The sequence below is a fragment of the Homarus americanus genome, unplaced genomic scaffold (genome assembly GCF_018991925.1).
Source record: "Homarus americanus isolate GMGI-L3 unplaced genomic scaffold, GMGI_Hamer_2.0 scaffold25827, whole genome shotgun sequence".
Classification (NCBI taxonomy): Eukaryota; Metazoa; Arthropoda; class Malacostraca; order Decapoda; family Nephropidae; genus Homarus; species Homarus americanus.
In genome coordinates, this window is record NW_024738300.1 from 6388195 (window position 1) to 6408293 (window position 20099).

Consider the following 20099-nt stretch of genomic DNA (forward strand, 5'->3'; position numbering starts at 1 on the left):
TAAGTGGCAGGGCTGAAATAAACACTTTATTGGTTTTGCTTTATTGTAGAAAAATATAGTTTCACAGGTACTGAATTCAATTGAGAGTATATTGTACCTTCTCTGCTTAGTGAAATGTCTTAGTACACTTGTATGGGATTGCACTTAAGTGAGATGTTCACTGGGTAACAGGTATTATGATAATCTCTCTCTCTCTCACACCAGGGAGAGAGGATGGTCAAGCAGGCCTCGAAGAAAACGCGCCAGGTATGTTGGTGCTGAGAGGCGCTGACCCAGCTTGACCTCGCTCTCTCCCCAGAGGAAATGTCAACTCACCAATTCATGTGTACACATCGGTGAATGATCTGGTGAATATTTTGGTAATATACATTTGGGTAAATATTCATGTAATACAAATGGTGCTGTTACACTACAAGCAGCCATCTGGAGAAGTTCTCTTGATGCTGATTCTCCTAATCTCAATCCCATCTATTATGGATGATCAATGGATGTCTCAGCAAAGATGGTGCCAGTTGCTATGCCACCAGATGTGTCATTAGCTTCTATAGATGTTCTAAAGATGATTAAATGTGCATGTTTATCATCAGTCCCTTGTTCAACTGCCCGTTGTTGTACCTCAGTACAGCTTTCATGTTCTGCCCTCTGTACCTGCCGCAGTCATGAAGAATGTAAGGACCAGCGTACCATCACTGTTGTTTCAGTGGAGGACAATAGTGAAGGCCAAGATGAGTGAGTCATGTAAATTTTTTCTGGAACATTTTACATTGGGATTATACATTGATATCAGAAGCAATAGTTCATCAAAATTAATAAAAATTGTTCATAGAAAAACTAATAGGAATATGGTGAATTGTACATTTTACAAAGCTTTATGCTGTTTAGATAATGAGAATTATTAATTCCTTTAAATTGATTCATTTCTTTGAATTCCATAAGGAAACATGGATTTTGCCACCGAATTCAACTCTCTGTGTAAATTAAAAGCCGAGATAAGGCCAGAATCAGTGCTGGTGAATTTTGGCAGTCATTTTGAATATTTTAAATATAATTAATAAACTTGGCTCTTTAGGTATATCTGGTCAATTGTATTCGCTTCCTCGATTAGAAGCTGAGAAATGGCCAAAATAAGTTTTGCGAGTAGGCGATGGCAGCCATTTTGAATTAGGTCAATAAAAAAATTTCCCCAAGGGTGGCAGCTTGGCACCCAGCTAATTTATGATTAGTAGGACCTAATCGATCAGAAACAACCATAAAACATTGTATATATCTCAAAACAGGGCTCACCCTATTTAGCCACTCTACCAACGGACTTCATCTTCTATCTTTTTCCCTCAGTTATTTCGAGTCGTTCTGTCCTGTATGTGATCTTGATATCCGAAATACATTAATTTCAACTTTTATATGATTCCATTTCACCCATCTCTTTCACACAAAATACTCATATTCTCAGTCCCTCATACTCTTTATATCATGTTCCAAGAGATACAGACTATATTCTTCTTCGCTTTCGTTCTTGCAGACTCAGGCAGCAGTTTGAATATGGGTTGCTTAATCATTGGATAAAGAATTTTCTACCAAACTCAACTGCCTGTGCGTTCGCTCCAACCATGATCACTATCACCTCATCAATCTCTCTTTCTAACATTCTGGTAAAGAGTCCTACATATGTACCATTAAATATTTTGTTTATAGTCTATATATGTATGTATGTATGTATGTATGTGTGTATGTATGTATGTATGTATGTATGTACTGTATGTATGTATGTATGTATTTATGTATGTATGTATCTTTGGATATATGTATGTATGTATGTACAAGTTATGTACTACTGCCTCACCACATAAATCAACTCTTGTACAGCCAGCAGCCAGGTCATCATACTTTACATTATCATCGGAACCCCTAAACCCCCAAATTCCAATGGCGACAGAAGAGAGGCGACGGAGATAGGTAGAGATGGGTGCTATTATAGCACACGGTCAACAAGATATTTAAGTTAGGTTAGGTTAGGTTAGGTTAGGTTAGGTTAGACTAAGATATATTTGTAAACTGCACGCTCTAGTAGCACCCGGGTGTCCCTATTCATAACTCTGCACCACATGGGCAGCCTAGATAAGATGGTTGTTTTTGCACTGTGATCCAGGCAGCAGTGCAATCAGGTTCAGTCTACGAGACTGAGCAACTCCTTTGTACAGCTGTTTTTATTTATCCTGCTGCTGTTACTCTTTAAATTCGTTAGTGTTCACGAGTGAACTACTTTTATACCTATTTATATATATATATATATATATATATATATATATATATATATATATATATATATATATATATATATATATATATATATATATATATATAACACATCATTACACTGAATAATATGGAACAACATTGAAGCATGTTATAAAAAATATAGAAAAATACTACACGGTCGAAACAATATACAGTATATATATTGATAAAAAATGAAAAGAAAAAAACGTGTTTTTTCAAATATTTATATATTTCATATATATATATATATATATATATATATATATATATATATATATATATATATATATATATATATATATATATATTAGTTCTTGATTTTATAAGTGGCAGGGCTGAAATAAACACTTTATTGGTTTTGCTTTATTGTAGAAAAATATAGTTTCACAGGTAATGAATTCAATTGAGAGTATATTGTACCTTCTCTGCTTAGGGAAATGTCTTAGTACACTTGTATGGGAGAGCACTTAAGTGAGATGTTCACTGGGTAACAGGTATTATGATAATCTCTCTCTCTCACACCAGGGAGAGAGGATGGTTAAGCAGGCCTCGAAGAAAACGCGTCAGGTATGTTGGTGCTGAGAGGCGCTGACCCAGCTTGACCTCGCTCTCTCCCCAGAGGAAATGTCAACTCACCAATTCATGTTTACACATCGGTGAATGACCTGGTGAATATTTTGGTAATATACATTTGGGTAAATATTCATGTAATACAAATGGTGCTGTTACACTACAAGCAGCCATCTGGAGAAGTTCTCTTGATGCTGATTCTCCTAATCTCAATCCCATCTATTATAATGGATGTCTCAGCAAAGATGGTGCCAGTTGCTATGCCACCAGATGTGTCATTAGCTTCTATAGATGTTCTAAAGATGATTAAATGTGCATGTTTATCATCAGTCCCTTGTTCAACTGCCCGTTGTTGTACCTCAGTACAGCTTTCATGTTCTGCCCTCTGTACCTGCCGCAGTCATGAAGAATGTAAGGACCAGCGTACCATCACTGTTGTTTCAGTGGAGGACAATAGTGAAGGCCAAGATGAGTGAGTCATGTAAATTTTTTCTGGAACATTTTACATTATATATATATATATATATATATATATATATATATATTTCATTAGCCCAATAAAGCACGCGGACTTCTACATACAATCAACACCTCAACCCGCCAGGATTCGAACCCACGGCCCACAAGCCTATGACTCTGACAGGGGAACGCTAACCGCTGGACCACCAGGATACTAAAAGCAGTCCTAGACTTTGTTATATTTCACACAAAGACTGTTCAACGAGCTTATGGCGCCGTGAACCTCTAATGTGGACTACCCGTATCACGTAGGTGGTCAGAGTAACGTTTTACCAAATCCGGCTTCGAAACACGAGGATCCATATACATTTCATTAGCCCAATAAAGCACGCAGACTTCTACATACAATCAACACCTCACCCCGCCATGCTTCGAACCCACGATGTTATAACTGTGACCGGGGAATGTTACCTCTGGGTCACCAGGACACTAAAAGCAGTCCTAGACTCTGTTATATTTCACACAAAGCCTGTGTGTAGGGGGGAGGGGGAAGGAGGGGTGCTTCAACGTCTATGGTCTTTAAGCACAAATCACTTAATCAGTTATTTAGGCTCAAATTCAGAACGCTGGTTTGAAACCGCATGAAGGCTAAAACAAAGGATTAAGCCAACACAAAGATTCAAACTAGGTTTGAGATCGGAATTATCGATCCTTGCGCTAAACCAGCCTAGAGACAGTTTAGCAGTCGATCCGTCATTCAAGATAGCAAGTCAACATGAACTTTGACAGAGCTCTCGTTTTTCGGAAATATCATCAAATTTAAAATTTTGTAGAGAGAAAACTGATGGTAAATGGGTAGAATCCTATTAATTGTTATGATGAAACGCTAATCGGACAACGATATAGGTTCAGTAAGGGAGATTTCCTTGATATTTTCCATGATATGGAGCAGTTACTTGACAAACCTGTTGCCTATGGATCACCTCTGCCTTTCATTCATCAACTGATCATTGCTTTGAGATTCTTTGCAACGAAGAGTTTCCAGGTAAGAAATATTCTGGTTAGTGAATGAGTTATTGTAATGTGTTATAACACTTTTGTGATTAGGGTCCATGGGGATCAAACGAGTAAATGTAAGGAACGTTGACGCTTCTTTATTTTGAGTCGTTTTCTTTAGGAAATCTATTTTGATGTATTTTCAATATAATTGAATCAATTCTGAATGCATTTCGATTTTAATGTTCAGGGAAAATATGGGGTTAAAAGAACTGAAAGAAACTTAAACTAACCGAGCTGAATCTAGCCAGGTTACTTCGACCTGCATTGATTCATTTTGCTTTGGTTATGAATATTGACACCTGTCCCGGATTACATGTATGTAATTGTATGTAATTTTTCTTCCTCTATGAATTTCTTTGTTATATATAACAACACAGTCAGGTCGTAATAGAGTACCATAAATCATTAAAATTGGATCATAATTTAATTGCAATTATAGTAACAAAAGTAACTGTTGATGTGGATGGAGAGATTTCTTCCCCTGCGTCAAAACTCGTCGAGTCATAGTTGCCTCCATAATCTTGTAAAGATTACTATCTACGGTGATTGGTTGTCAAATGGTGTAACTGAAACGTGATTAGTAAGATTGCTACTCAACATTTTTCTTCGAATAATGGATTTAATTGATAAACAAAACTATTTACATAAACACCCTGATCGACCTGTACCAATCCCCTCCCATTAGTGGATGAAGTATCAGCTTGACGAATAGCATTAAAGGTTACTTTGGCGTCAGCCAATCGGCAGCAAACTGAGATTGTAGCCGCTGCTTCGCGTGTTAGATAACCCGGGGTGATGTCTCCTGATGCACATCAGTCAAAATCTGCTCCTCTCTCTTTGAACAAGTCTCTCCTGGGTCTGCATCCCATCGTCTCTAATACCGGTAAGCCGAAACTTAAGTTAGTAATATGTGTTGGATGTGTTACTTTCAGTGTGATAACATACCAAAATGTTATTGTAATATAAAATTTCATATCAAAATGCACACCTAGTTTTTCGTTCTTATATATTACAACATTACACAATTTATTTTTATTAAATAATGTGTTGTATTTTTGACGTCTATTGAGTTTTACATTTCCAGAGCTAAGTCTCGTATATATATATATATATATATATATATATATATATATATATATATATATATATATATATATATATATATATATATATATATATATATATATATATATATATATATATATATATATATATTTGTTTGTTTTTTTGTTTTTTTTGTAACATTATTATTATTATTTTTTTCACGGAGAATAGCCCACCCGGGCACAGGTCATTGATCCACAACGGGGCTTTGGGGCCATCGGACATAAATTTTGTCTTATTATTTTCATATAAAAGACAAATGTAGATTAATCTGACTGTTCCTTCTCACTTCATCAGTGCGTCACATAAATTTTAATGGAAAGGCCTAACTTTTGTGAATATTTATCATAGTTTATATGTGAGATAATATAAATTGAATATCGTTTTACCGAAAAATGAGTAACTTTGTATCTTGTTCACTGCTGTGTTTTATCAGCTGACGGGTGGTTCAGCATCCTGCAAATAGGATGGGATAACCAACTAGCTAATGACTGCTTAGAATTAAGAGATGAGACTCTGTCATTTAAATCTGTCACCTGAGTTTCAAGACCGTATGAAATTATACTTACATCCACGCCAAGAGAAATTTAGCAAAAACACCACACAAAGAACCTCACTTATATACTGGATTAATGATAACATAGAATTACGGTGAAAATCATATCCGTTTACTAAATTGAATCATCCAGGTCACTCTGCTGACAGACATGTCGATTGATGTGTTCAACGTCGGGATGGGAGTTGGCCACAGCAAAACATCTTTTCACTCATATTTTTACCCAGGATTGCCATGGTACAACGACGACCAACAGCTATACAAGAACGGGCAAAGTTCGTGTGGATGTGGGTGGGAGGGATGTCTGCCCGCACTATTGCGCGAGAGACGGGTAGAAGTGTGACTACAGTGTGCAGGTGGATACAACGCTGGGGACGAGAGGGCCACGTGTACCGTCGAACTCAATGTGGCAGAACAGGAAAAGCCTATAAAATTCATTATTTTGATCAACAAGAAACTAATTTTCACTCTACCATGTAAGCCGATAATTTGTTGGCCTTCTCTTTCTATCACATTAGAGTAGGGCAGTCCCTAAAGCCTTTTATAACTTAGTAATGATTGATCAAAAATAAGTTGTACTTGATCTCGCAAACTTTAACTCACGGTCTGCCAGTGGCTATAAACGGATAAGTTTAGTTTTCTCTAAGTTTGATATACTATAATATTATCAAGTTTCACTTGTACAAGTGTTACCGCCTATAAAAATTATGAAAATTAAAGACGTTGCAACTTTACTGATAATTCTTTCCCTGCTATATGAAGACTCTTAGTACTTTAAAAATTAGTGTATGGCATGAAATGCTATTTGCGTTAATTAATATACGGTATAAAATATAGCTTTTCAAATATATTTCAGGTTCTTTAACAGTTAAAGTCCTTAAGCACAGAGTACAAGGTCATATGCGATATTAGACAACTATTACAGAGAAATTACTAAAAATACAATTACTTCATTCTAAGCACAACATGTGCTGTACTCGGTCAGTGATCAACTCATCACATCTAAAATGTCCATTATTTAAAATATCAGTTTTATCACAGGATAGCTCTACTTAACACCATGTTTTATGTCAAAGTTTTGAAGAACAATGTCCCCAAACTAAAGCTCAAACTGAGTTCATGTTCTATCTAAGTAATCCCGACTATCTCGCTAGCCTTCCACAAAAGACTCTCTTTGGGGCGTGGCTTCATAAAAGTGTTGCAGATCTCTTGAAACTGGATGTCCCAATCACCCCAGACGAACCCATTAATGCCATTCCTCCTTGGCTGGATATATCAGTTCCTATTAATTACACTCCTGCTAGCGGTAAGCAAATGTTTAACACCGATGTGGTGAGATGTATAACACTATAAACTATTAACAGACACATAGAGAGTATTAAATCAAGTTAATTTTATGCTTTTACTGATGGTTCTGTGCAGACAAACACAGGCTGGACAATGGTAATATATAAAGAAAAAGAGATGGTAGTGTCAAACAAGCAAAAGCTGAAAAACTGGGCCAGCACAACACAAACTGAACTAACTGGAATCTACTTAAGCTACAGACTACCTTAAAGAAAATGGAGGTGGAGTGATATTTTGTGACTCTCAAAGTGCTTTGAAATCAATGAACAGCCCGTCAGGTTCTATGTCTGAAGTTGTATGTGATATTAAAAGAAATGTGATAACTGCCAATGAGAACAACTTTCTCATCGAATTTGTGTGGATTCCGTCCCATTTTGGAATTAGGTATCAAGACCGTGTTGATAGACTAGCCAATGAGGCAAGTAAGAAAGAAAATGTTGACCGTGACCTTGGCCTGTCCAATGCTGTACTTAACAAAATTCAAGTCAGGATCATGAACTCTGATCTAGAAGAACTGAGAAATGCAGAGAGACCTGGCAGTTGTAGCATAAGTAATATGACAAATTTTGTGACAAGAGGTACCGGTATGGGCAGCATAAGGACAGAACAAGACAATGTGATGTAGTCGTGGCCAGAAATAGGCTAGGATACAGACGTATCTGACAAGTTAGTAACGCTGCACCAATACCGGGACACTCAGCATGTAAACTTGGTGAAAAACCTTTAAAGCATATACTTGAACACTATATTATTGAATGTGACACTGTCAAAGACTTCTGGCCACCTGGCTTATTGTATCATGAACTTTGTAATTGCTACTTTGAATCGGGGGTGCTTGAGGAAATTCTTGCTGTTTATCCTAGATTTGATAGCCCACACTAATTAGTCTTCAATTAGAATATGACGTTCAATGTGTATGAACCAATGTCTTGCATGGCAGCGAACAGTGACATCACCCACATGAATCTGACTTATATATACTGTTAATGAATATGATGTATTTCTTTGTGTATGAACCTCTGTCCTGCGTGGCAGTGTGAAGTGATACCACCCTCAGTGTCAAGACCTGACTGAATTACTCAGAATAAGCAAACTGTACGCCAAGCTTTGTCAATAAATTTGTTAAACTAAACTATCACAGTTAAAAGTGCTTAAACATTATTAAACAGTGTATCTAAAAAACTAAAAATTTAAACAACACCCAGCAGTCACGCTGACAACTTTGAAATACAACTTTTACAGATGCAGTAATGAAAACTGTTGGCTGGAAATAAGAGCTGCATCAAACGGACTTATATGTCTCCTGCAATAACCTTTATCATTATGCGCTTATTACATGAAGTCGATTCAGGTTAATATTCGCATGAGCTGTCTGTGTGTGCTCTGTATTTGTAGGACTCCATGTTGTTACTTTGCCTCAAGATGTAATACACGATATATTTAATATTATCTTTAATGTCTCTCCTGGGGTATATCAGCATATACCTAGATCACGCGCACCTACAGTGATTTACTTGCATATATATATATATATATATATATATATATATATATATATATATATATATATATATATATATATATATATATATATATATATATATATATATATATATATATATATATATTGATGGGAACTTGGTAGTCAGCTCGTTCAAGGAACGAATTATTCATTATCTTTATTATCTTTTACCTTACATGTGTTATGTTATGTTTGTATTTTGTTTGTTCGTGATACGTATTGTTGTACGTTATATAGTATATTTTTGTATTGTAAATTATGTATCATGTATTAATGTTTACATCCTTGTAGTGAGTAATAAACAACTTGGCAACTGTGTGAGGTTAGTTGGTAGGTCTACCAGTGGCTGTGACTGACAAGTGACTCACTTCCCTTGCTTCTTGACGGGATGTTGGTCTGATCGGCTCTGCCATGCGCTGTGTACACGTAAGCGGTGTCTCTGAGGGGTTTGTGAGTGACCTACTGAGTGGTCACCTCACAGCTAAGCTTTCTTTGTGTATATGGATTAAGATTATAATTATAATGTACTGTATATTGTGATAGGTAACACTTATTCCATGCGCTAACTGTAAGACTAGAGGTTCTTGTCTTTTTGCCCCTGGTGTTGTTTCTCAGTTGTAGTTGATGTACTTTCATTTTAACCTTCCTGTGTATATAGTGTAAATATGTTTAATACTTAATATATTATAGCAGTTTCTAGTGTATTATGAATATTCGCATTCCCCGTTTATCTTCCCTTGTGTTTTCATGTTGTGGAACATTATAATAACCCCTAGACAAGTATGTCCCATAACATATGGAGGCCTGTCCTTTCACTTTACTAGTGATACCAAAGCTTTTATCCAACCACTCCTTTTATTTATGTTATGAATTTTATTTATTACTTTGAGTATATAAGTTCAATTCGGAATTTAGATTTGCTGAGTTTTTTGAGGAACCATCACTGGAAAAGTTACAGACGAGTGAGCTGCAACAAAAATTATTGGGTGTCTATTGCAGCGTACTTAATATTGGAAGAACAAATACTGTCAATGTATACAGCCTTAACAACATCAACCTAGAAAAGTCGACTTGTGAAAGAGACTTAGAGGTACTTGTAAGTCCGGACCTACGGCCTAGAAAACAGTGCGTTAATTTTCGAAATAAGGCAAACAGAGTATTGGGTTTTATATCTAGAAGTGTAAGTATTAAGAGTGCAGAGGTCTTATTGCAACTATATCTTGCGCTAGTCAGGCAGCACCTCGATTATGCGGTTCAGTTCTGGTGCCCTTATTATAGAATGGATATCAATTCACTAGAGTCGGTGCAGCGAAGAATGACGAAAATGATTCCGGGACTTAGAAACCTTCCATATCAGGATAGGTTAAAGAAACCAAACTTGCATTCCCTAGAAAGACGAAGAATGCGGGGAGATATGATAAAAGTATTCAAGTGGGTGAAAGGAATCAATAAAGGTGATATAGATAAAGTTCTTATAATATCCGAGCAGGATAGGACTCGGAACAACGGATTCAAGTTGGATAAGTTTAGGTTTAGGAGGGAGATAGGAAGGAACTGGCTTACAAATAGGGTGGTGGACGAGTGGAACAAGCTTAGCAACTTTGTAGTAAGTGCTGGAACGCTGGAAAGTTTCAAAGGGAGGCTGGATAGATTCATGGATGATAGAGAGTGGTAGCAACTCTCGACAGGAGCTGCCATGCACAGGCCAGCCGGCCTGTTGCAGACTCCTTATTTTCTTATATTCTTATGTTCTTATATTGTGCGCTGGAGGTCAAATGTTCAACAACCTTGTCCGAAGTTCAAGAATAGTTAATGAGTACCTAGTAGTTAAAGGAGTTCTCTCTTCGTCTGCATTAACACTATTGGATGTAAGTTCTGTTGATGGTGATAGTGATGTGTCGAATTTGGCTACTTTGAAACAAATGAAGATAGAGGAAGCCCAGAGACAAACAATACATGAATTAAGAAAACTAGAATTAGAACTAGAGTTGAGAAAAGGAGAGGAGAATAATTTTGACGCTAGCAGTCAGTCTAGACTAGTACTTACTTTTGATGAGAGAGATCCTCGGAGTTCTTTATACAATTTGAGAAAATTGCTGAGTGTCTCCAATGGCCTAGAGAGTGCTGATCAATCATGGTTCAAACAGTATTTGTAGAGAAAGCTAAAAGTGTCTTCATTAGTTTGCCTAAAGAGACTTGCCAAGATTACTTTAAACTTAGAGATGCTACCCTCCAAGGTTAGAACTTGGTCTCATAGGCGTATAGGCGTAATCTTAAGAAGTTGTAATCATAGACATATATGGAGTTTGGTCTGACAAAGAAAGGCTGTTTCAACGTTGGATTAAGTCTCTTAATGTGAAAACTTTTGATGCACTGAAAGACTTATTGCTTTTAGAAGAATTTAAATGTTCTGTACATCCTGAGATAAAATTGTATTTAGATGAGCGAGAGGTGACCACTCTAAGCAAAAGCATCTATTTTAGCAGACAAGTATCCATTAACTCATCCTCTACGACATAAACCTCAGAGTCATCATGAAGTTGTGAGCGGGATGCCAGGGAATGAGTGTGAGTCTAGAGATGTGGGTGATAGGTCTGGTAAGGTGGCGCAGTATCCATCGTTCAAATCGAGTAACAGTAATGTTCAAAGGCAAGATTTAGTTGGGATTAGCAAAAGGAATGCTGTAAAGATGGAATAAATTACATTGTTATTATTGCAAGCAACCAGGGCACGTAATTGCTAATTGCCCCAAATTAGCTCTTAAGAATGTTACTCAAGAAATTAAGGCAGTTCATTCTGTTAGCGGTAGCCGGACTGAACTGTTTGAACCCCTCTGTTCTAAGGATCAGTTTCAAGCGATATCTCCACTGATGTTAGTTTCCCTGTCCAAATTTTGAGGGATACTGGTGCGTCACACAGTATAGTGGTAAACCGGGTCAATACCGTTCATTCAAAATGCTTATACTGGTGAACATGTCGTCCTTCAGGGTGTTGGGGGAGCAGTCAATATTCCTTTAGCAAGGGTATTTTTGAAGTCGGATCTGGTTAATCATTATGTGACAGTTGGTGTCCAGAATAACCCACTTCCAGTAGAAGGAGTAACATTTTTGCTTGGTAATGATGTTGCAGGAAAACTTGTTGTGCCCAACCCTATAGTTAGTTTAGTTCGATTAGAAGGAGTACCCTAATCTTTTTCCCAGTTGTGCGGTGACACGATGCATGAATGTCCAGACTACAGTACACGATTCTTCTTATATATACGTGAACCGTGTCAGAGATTCAGATAACTATGGATTGGGTATAAGTAAATTGTTTGAGGTTAATGACCCTTTCAATGATAAAGAAATTCAGAATATCCCCCTAACACGAGATAATCTCATAAAAAATCAACAGGAAAATAAAGAACTTGTTCACTATCACAGTCTTGCCGTTGATAAAAAAGAGGCACCAGGTGGAACATGTTATTATTTAAGTAATGGTCTACTCATGAGGAAGTATAGGCCCATTGATAGTCCGGCAAATGACAAAAGTACCCTAGTTCACCAGATAGTGATTCCTACTCTATATAGGCATGATGTACTCAGTATTGTACATGATTTTCCTGGTGGTCATTTAGGTGTAAATACGATATATAGTAAACTATTGAGGCATTTCTTCTGGCCTGGGATGAGAAAGAACGTGTCAAATTTCTGTCGCACATGTCACAGTTGTCAGATGGTGGGTAAACCTAATAATATTATTCCCACTGCACCCCTGAAACTAATTCCTGTTGTTCACGAACCTTTTAGTCACATAATTATCGACTGTGTCGGGCCTCTCGCTAATACAAAAGCTGGAAATCAATATTTTTATCTCCACTGGCTTCAGCTACAGTGCTTACGTGTGTTGCCATTAAATCTTTCGACCTGTGACCTCGCTAGATCTAGAATGTTTACAGACAAGTCCTGGTTCTGCTGAGTGGACTGTCTTCGGCGGGTGGCAATGCTGTCCGTCTCGCCATGAGGGAGATCGCCCTCTCTCGTAATACTGTGAAGACCAGCCCTCTGCTCGCAATGGTGAACACCGACTCACAATCCTGGAAGTACTTTGGTGGCAATTTGGGGGAGGGGGGGGATTGGTTTAGGATCAAGGAAAAAGAGGGAGAAAAATTGAAGGAAAGTAAGAGATTGACAGTATCCGGGTTCAACCAGATATGCTGAGGTTATAATAATTATATTTGAACTTACATCTTGCGTGATTAGGTTCTAGCTCTCAAGCCTTTTTCATTTAGTTAAAAATATGTTTATTTTTGCAGTAGCCATTGTTCCAAGGAAATGGTGACGACCTCTAGCCAGATTCTTGTGGAGCTGGCTGAGCAACGTATCTTTTGTTTTAATAGCGGCAAGATGACAAGTGTTGGTGAGGCCAAGGTTAGTGTCCTTTGGTCAATCTCATCTTTTTAATGAAAATTTTTTTTTCTGTTTTAGAGAATTGAAGCTTTTTGTTTATAGTAGGGAGGTTTAATTTCTAAGAAGAGGTGAAGGATCCAACTTGCTACTTTTGTTCACAAGGAGGTGGTCCTATCTTTTTGGTTTAATTGAAAGATTGAAGCTTGACTTGAAGGTACAGTATTTAATGGCTATACAGTTCTTTTTGTTTTTGTATTGAATTTGAAATTTTTTAGATGTATTTTGGTATTGGTGGTGGATTGTTGACTCTTATTCTGCTTAATCTGAACCAAGCGTGTTCTTCTCTTGCTCTTCTTACTGGTTCGTTGTCGAGCCAGTTTGCTGCAGTTTCTGAGTCTAACTCTCGCACTTTTTCCCATGTTCTTTTGGCTTGGATGTAGATGTCTACGTTTACTGCATTGATGTTGGCTCTTCTATGGAGTTTTTCGTTTGTTACTCTTTCTTCGTAACAGATGTTATTAGGCTTTTATTTTGTACCGTTTGAAGTTTCTTGATTCTCGTTGCACTAAATGAGTTGGTTGGTACAGGCGGGTAGCACATTACTGATTTTATTAGTGCCGTGTATAATTTCCTTTTGTTTGGTATGTTCAGGTTTTTTAATCTTTTATTTTTGAGAGTTTGCTACGTAGTTTGTGGACTTTTTCGTTGATGAAGCTCTGGTAACCATTTGTTGTGATTTTCAGTCCCAGGATGCTGCCTTCGTTGGTGTATGGGTAAATTTCTCCATCTACTATTACTGGTTCGACTTTTTTCTTGGCAGGTGGTATGATTTTAAATTTGTTGATGTTTGTCCGTATTTTCCATTTCTTTTCGTAATCATTTATGTTTTTTTATTGCTCTGGCCGTATGGCGTGCCATCATTGCTTCTCATTTTCCGGGATATGATATGATTTGTGTGATGTCATCGGCAAAGATAATGTGTTCACTATGTTGCGTTGGTTCAGGTAAGTCGCTCGTAAATATGTAGAATAGTGTTGGGGATAGGACGCCTCCCTGGGGCACTCTGCTTTCTAGGGCGAAGGGTGGACCTAAATAGTTGCCAATTTTTAGCTGTGCTGTCCTGTTTTGAAAGTAGCCACATAGGATTCTTTCTATTTCTGCAGGTAGGTCTAGTTTTAGTATTTTATATGCTAGTCCGTTGTGCCACACTTTGTCAAATGACATATCATAAGACTATGTTTACTTGGTTTCCTTGCTGTTTTTCTTTGGCTATGATTTCTGTTATTATTGCTATTGCCGTTTGGGTTCCTCTACCTCTTCTAAGGCCGTGTTGTCTTGGGTTGAGTTTGTTGTGGTTAACCAGGAACTTATCTAGTCTGTTATTTAGTATGCGTTCCAAGAGTTTCCCGGTTATTCCAGTAAGGATATAGGTCTGTAGTTTATTATCTGTTTTTGATCCTTGCCTTCTTTGGGAATGAAGATCATTTTTGCCCGCTTGAGGGCATCGGGAAAGTAACCAGCGGATAAGGTTGAGTTGTAAACATTTATCAGGGCTTCCATTGGTCTGCTGGGCAGGTTTAGTAACATGTTTCGGGTTATGCCGCTCATTCTAGGGGATTTTTCTTTAAATTTGCGTAGGCAGTATAATAGATCGTCGTGATTCATGAATTTATTGGGTCTTAGTCTTTCTGGGTTTCCTGTGTGGTAGGGTGTCAGTCTATTGCTTTGTCCTCTTAGCCAGTCTTTAATTAACTCTTCGTGTTCTTCGTCAAAACTTTCATTTTCTTCTTCTGATATTCTGAAGATCTTCTTCCATTCTCTTCTGAAGGCCTCTTCTTTTTCATGGTCTGTGTAGAGTTTTTGTCCGTTTTGGTCTTTAATGTAGTTTATTGTCTGTTTTTTCGTGCCAAGTAGTTTGTTGATGTTTTGCCAGAAGTTTTTTGAGTCCTTTGTGGTGTCTATGTTTTTTATTAGATTGTTCCATTTTTCGATATTAATTTGTCTGTACTCTTCTTGTAAGCCTTGTTGGATTTCTCTTATATTACGGAGTAGTTCTCTAGTGGGCCCTGTTTGTTCTATAAATGTCCTAATGTTATTATATTGTACTTGTAGTCTCTTTAATTCTTCGTTGGGTTTGTTACTCGGGAGGGTTCTGTATGACGTTATTGGGGTTGTCTGGTTGATTGCTTGTTTTATTGTGTTGTGTAGCTTGTCTACTTCTTCGTCAATTTCCTCGAGTGTTGCATCTTTTAGATTTATTTGTGGGTAGTTTTCCAATAAATCCTTATATTTCATCCAGTCTGTTTTGCTCATCTGGAGCCTTGGTGGTATTTTTGTTTGAATTGGGCTGGTGGAAATTGTGAATATTATCGGAATGTGGTCGCTTGGGGTGATGGGGCCTTGCTCTATGTGGTAGTTAAGAAATGCCTTGTTGTTGCAGAAGATTTTGTCGGGTGTTGAAACGCCGTTTGGTCCCATCCAGGTGGTGAAGTGCGGGCCCAGGTGAAGTAGTCTGCCAGTGTTGATTATACGTTCCAATGCTATGCCTTTCTGGTTACTGTTGCCGTTGCTAAAAATGCGGTGTCTTGCATTGAAATCTCCTAGGATGTACATTGGGATATTATAATTTGTTAGTTTCAGTAGGTCTTCAATAGGGAGGGATGGTCTTCTTGGGGGTAGGTATGTTGTTGCGATTATTATTTCGCCCTGTGTTGTCTGTACTTTAATGGCAAGGAATTCGCTGTTAAAGTTGTCTATTAGTATGTGTTTGATACCTTTTTTTCACCGCAACGGCAACTCCGTCATGTTTTTCTCCACTTTTGTTCGATTGGTGGGTGTCGTAGTTAAATATTTTGATTTTGGTGTTCTCGGGTTCGCCGTGTGCACTTATCAGTATTATATCTGGGTTGTTTTCATTATATATGTTACAAAGCGATGTTTTGCGTGTATGCCAATCACGGACATTGTGTTGTAGGATTTTAAGTGTTTTCAGTTGGAGATGGTCCATTATTTCTTTTTCTTGGAAGGTTGAAGTTGAGGGGGTGATCTCATTTCGTTGAGTCCAGATGATTTCCTTTTGAGTTCAGCTGCCGTGATTACAAGAAAATCTTTTGCGCCAAATTTTATTTGTTTTTTTTTTAATCATGTTCCATACCGTTTCTTTGTCATACCGTTCGTCTGTGTATTGCCAAACTTTTTCGTTAGCAGTTACTAAGTTTTTAATTAATTTTCCAGCTGGTTTTCTGTGTGGTGGGTATGGTATTCTTGAGGTTTGATAAAACCTTAGTCCTATATCAGCTGCTTCTTCAGGCACTAAGGGGGGGGGGTGGGCAGTTGTTGTTGGGAAGTCGATTTCCATTTCATTGTTCATTGCCGCTGATTTTCTTTTCGCTCCTGTTCCTTGTGTCAGTCTTGGGTCTCTCACCCTCTCAATCAAATCTCCAAGTTGTTCCGCTTTTTCCGGTATGTTATCCTGGTCTGTTGATGATGTTGTGTCCTTGGGCGTGGATAATCGTTGTCTGTAGTGTTTTGTAAGCTCGGGGGTGCTGGTGGCGTGTAACAAGTTTGCTGAGTTTGGGTTTTCAGGAAAGTTCATTTGTGGCATGTTGTTTATTTCAAGCATCCTATTGAGTTCGTCGGCAAATGATCCTGGGGCTATGATATTATGAAGGTGAGCATGGAGCATGCTCACCATTACTTTGAAATGATCAGTGTCACTTAGTTTGATTATGGTGTCAGTGGTTGGCTTTGTTGTCTCTTTCACGGGCCCTCTTTGCTATTTCAGCATATGTGCTTTGGTCTCTCATCCTTTCTCGTTGGTCTTCCTGCTCTTGCTTGTATTTGATGAGGGTCTTTTTGATGGGGCAGGACATGGCCATGGTTGGGTGGGTGTGGTGCACGCCCCCGTTCCTTTTGCAGTTTACGCAGCCTTTGGTGGTGTTGTTGCACTGCGTGTAAACATGTCCTTCCTCTGCACAGTTGGAGCAGAATTTCTTTTTTTTTCAGGGCAGTCCCTTGTGGTATGCTCTTCATATTTATAGCATGTTTTGCATATCGGGAGACTGGTGTATTTTTCCCTTTTTATTTGATGAGGGGAAATCGACATATTGCAAGCAAAAAACCCGCACTTGAGGACCTTGTCTGCCAAAGCCGTTTCTTCGAAACAAATCTTCATTACGTGCGTGTAGTCTTTTATCTTGATTATTTCTTCTACTCTAAGTCCTTCGTTGTTATTTTCAATGTCTGCCGTTTGCCCTCCAACTTGAAAATCTAGTTTCCTTACGAAAACAGATCTCCTGGCTCTTAGCTCGGGAGGCATGATCACAATTAATCCATTCTTGGCAAGGATTTGTTTCGCCTTAGTGGTTAGCAGTTTGTCTTCATTATTTTCATTTCGGCAAATGACTTTGAACCCTTCGTTCAGGGTATTCGTTGAATACCCTATTGAAGGCCACACCTAGTTCAACATATGATAGGGTAATTAGTCTAGATTTTTCAATAGGTTTGTTCTTATCTTTTACGTTTATTCTTATGTTTACTGCCATTTTGCATGTAGAAAGTTATTGGAGGCCCTTCTTTGATTTTACAAGAGACAACCCCCGCACAGTGGAGTGACTGTACGATCACAGTCGTCACTATGGGATCGGTCTGTTTTTCCCCGACCCCCAATGAACACACACAATCCCACTCAGGTGTGAGGTGTGAGCCACTGGAGGGGCTCTAGCACGAATACTTAAATAAAGCAGGTGCCTCGGCCAGGGTAAGCAAGGAAGGATTTTAGGAAGAGAGAAAGACCCCAAACCACGTCAGCACTGCCAATCAATAGCTGCCCTCCAGCACGAGCGTGGGTCACTCACTCTGCCCGTGGGGAGGGCTAGCTAGGGTTGACAATCCTTAACGCTCGTAAGGTAGTCCGGTGACGGTCGTGGTCGCTTTTCAAAGGTGGAGGCCCACAAAGGGCGTCGCCAAAAACAGGATTCCTGGGACGTCCAGTGGTAATCAGAGAGGTCGATTTGTGGTCCAGTCGTCAACAGTAGAAACAAGGCTGGCTGCCTTGGCGGTGAGGGGTATGGAGAGAGGTCCGATCACTGCTGTCTCATAAGCTAGTCGAAGGCGTTATCGCCAGCCGGCCACATCTCGCCACGTAAAGGCTTGGCTTTCAAATCTTCTGACCCAGACCCCGCCAGAGGTAGCGCCAAGGCACAAGTCCTGGTTCTGCTTGAGTGAATTGTCTCGGTGGCAGGTGCTGCCCGTCCTGCCACATGGTGGAGACTGCCCCTTCTAGTGATGCTAAAATGACCAGCCCTCTGCTCGCACTGTTGAACACCGACCTACTAAATCCTAAGTCCTTGAATTTGTGTGTGCTGGGACAATTTATTCAGTACTCGTTGTCTCTGGAACACATACCGATCTGTACTTGACCCGCACATGTATGCTCAAGTGCATTTAGCGACATACCCCTCAGTACTGAAATATTGTTGACTAATTATACTATGTATCAGATGGATCACCATGCAATATATGAAGGCCTTCTCCTCTGCAGGTTTTGACCACATCAATAAATATTGAATGCGTCGTGTTATGGAGTTTTCAATCATTCCCTTCTGACTTGCACTCACCTGAACGTCCTTAACCAAGGAGAGTTTCTATAGTCAAAGTTCAGTACAGGAGAGTCAGCGGAATTTCGACCACTAGGAGGGACCACAGGACCACGTGAAGACCTGCTGCCGGAAGTGCAATGTGGGACGTCGTGGCCAGTCTCCTACAGTGGATTGCAACGTGAAACCACCCACAGTGGGTGCGGCGTGGAGAGACATCAGTACGGAAACCGGAGTGTTGTGATGATGATGCTAATGAAGTAAAGTGGCAAATGACTTTGCCATGGGAGAGGAGAGGAGAAGAGAGAGAGATGGAAAGCATAGAAACGGGAAGTAAAGTAGTAGGGGGTGATAGCAGGTGGGCTCTCCAATTTAGCTGAGACGAGTTGATTGTTAGGTAGGCCAAGGCCACATATAGCATATTGGTGGCTAATATATATATATATATATATATATATATATATATATATATATATATATATATATATATATATATATATACAAATTACAGTGGAATTGAAAAACATAAGTATAATGGGGAGCAATACAACCTGGTGTACAGTAATAAGGTTGAACAAGAGGACAGAGCTTAGGATTATGTCTAGATGGCAATAATGTTTATTGCAATGGTAATTACTTATTTATGTACATGATAATTTCAGATAAAACGTTTTTGATGGTACAATAAAAGCAGGTACTGTAAATATAGTAAGGTGTATTCTCAGTCTGTGGTTATTGATTTTTTCTAGGATTTTCCCGGTGTTTGTAGAAGAGAGATTGGTCTGTAATTTGATACTTGAGTGGGGATTTACCTTGTTTTGGTGTTGTGTATTTGAGTGAAATGTTAAATATCCGATAGTGTTGAGGGCTTCGGTCTGCGTACAGGGGCTGTGAGCATTCCTTTCGGACACGCGATCCCGCACCCAGTGAGCTAAGGCACAGTGGAAACCATCCACCTAAGAAATAAAACAGAGGCCCTCAACTTCAAGTTCCATCGCCTCGGAAGAAGGTTTGGGACAAGCTCCTGGACGACCTCACAACCCAGACCACCTACGCGGGAAGACATCAACGGAGGAGAGACCCCACGCCTGGGCCCCGGAGTCTGCCCGCACTACAACAACCCAACCCGCGACCCATCTATGTCCGCCACAGTGATCCACCTTAGATTAAAACTTAGATGATATAAATTCACATTTAACAAGTCACAATCAAGTGAGTCC

The 20099-nt window shown here is 38.8% G+C and overlaps 1 protein-coding gene across 1 annotated transcript in view; it reads left to right on the forward strand.

Annotated features, from left to right (window-relative positions):
- Positions 1-4875: 4875 nt before the first annotated feature.
- Positions 4876-20099, forward strand: part of LOC121873804 (probable glutamate receptor) — a 40558-nt gene continuing 25334 nt past the window's right edge. The window contains exon 1 of the mRNA XM_042377508.1: positions 4876-5248. The gene's annotated coding sequence lies outside the window, so the exon portion shown is untranslated. The remainder of the gene's footprint in view (positions 5249-20099) is intronic.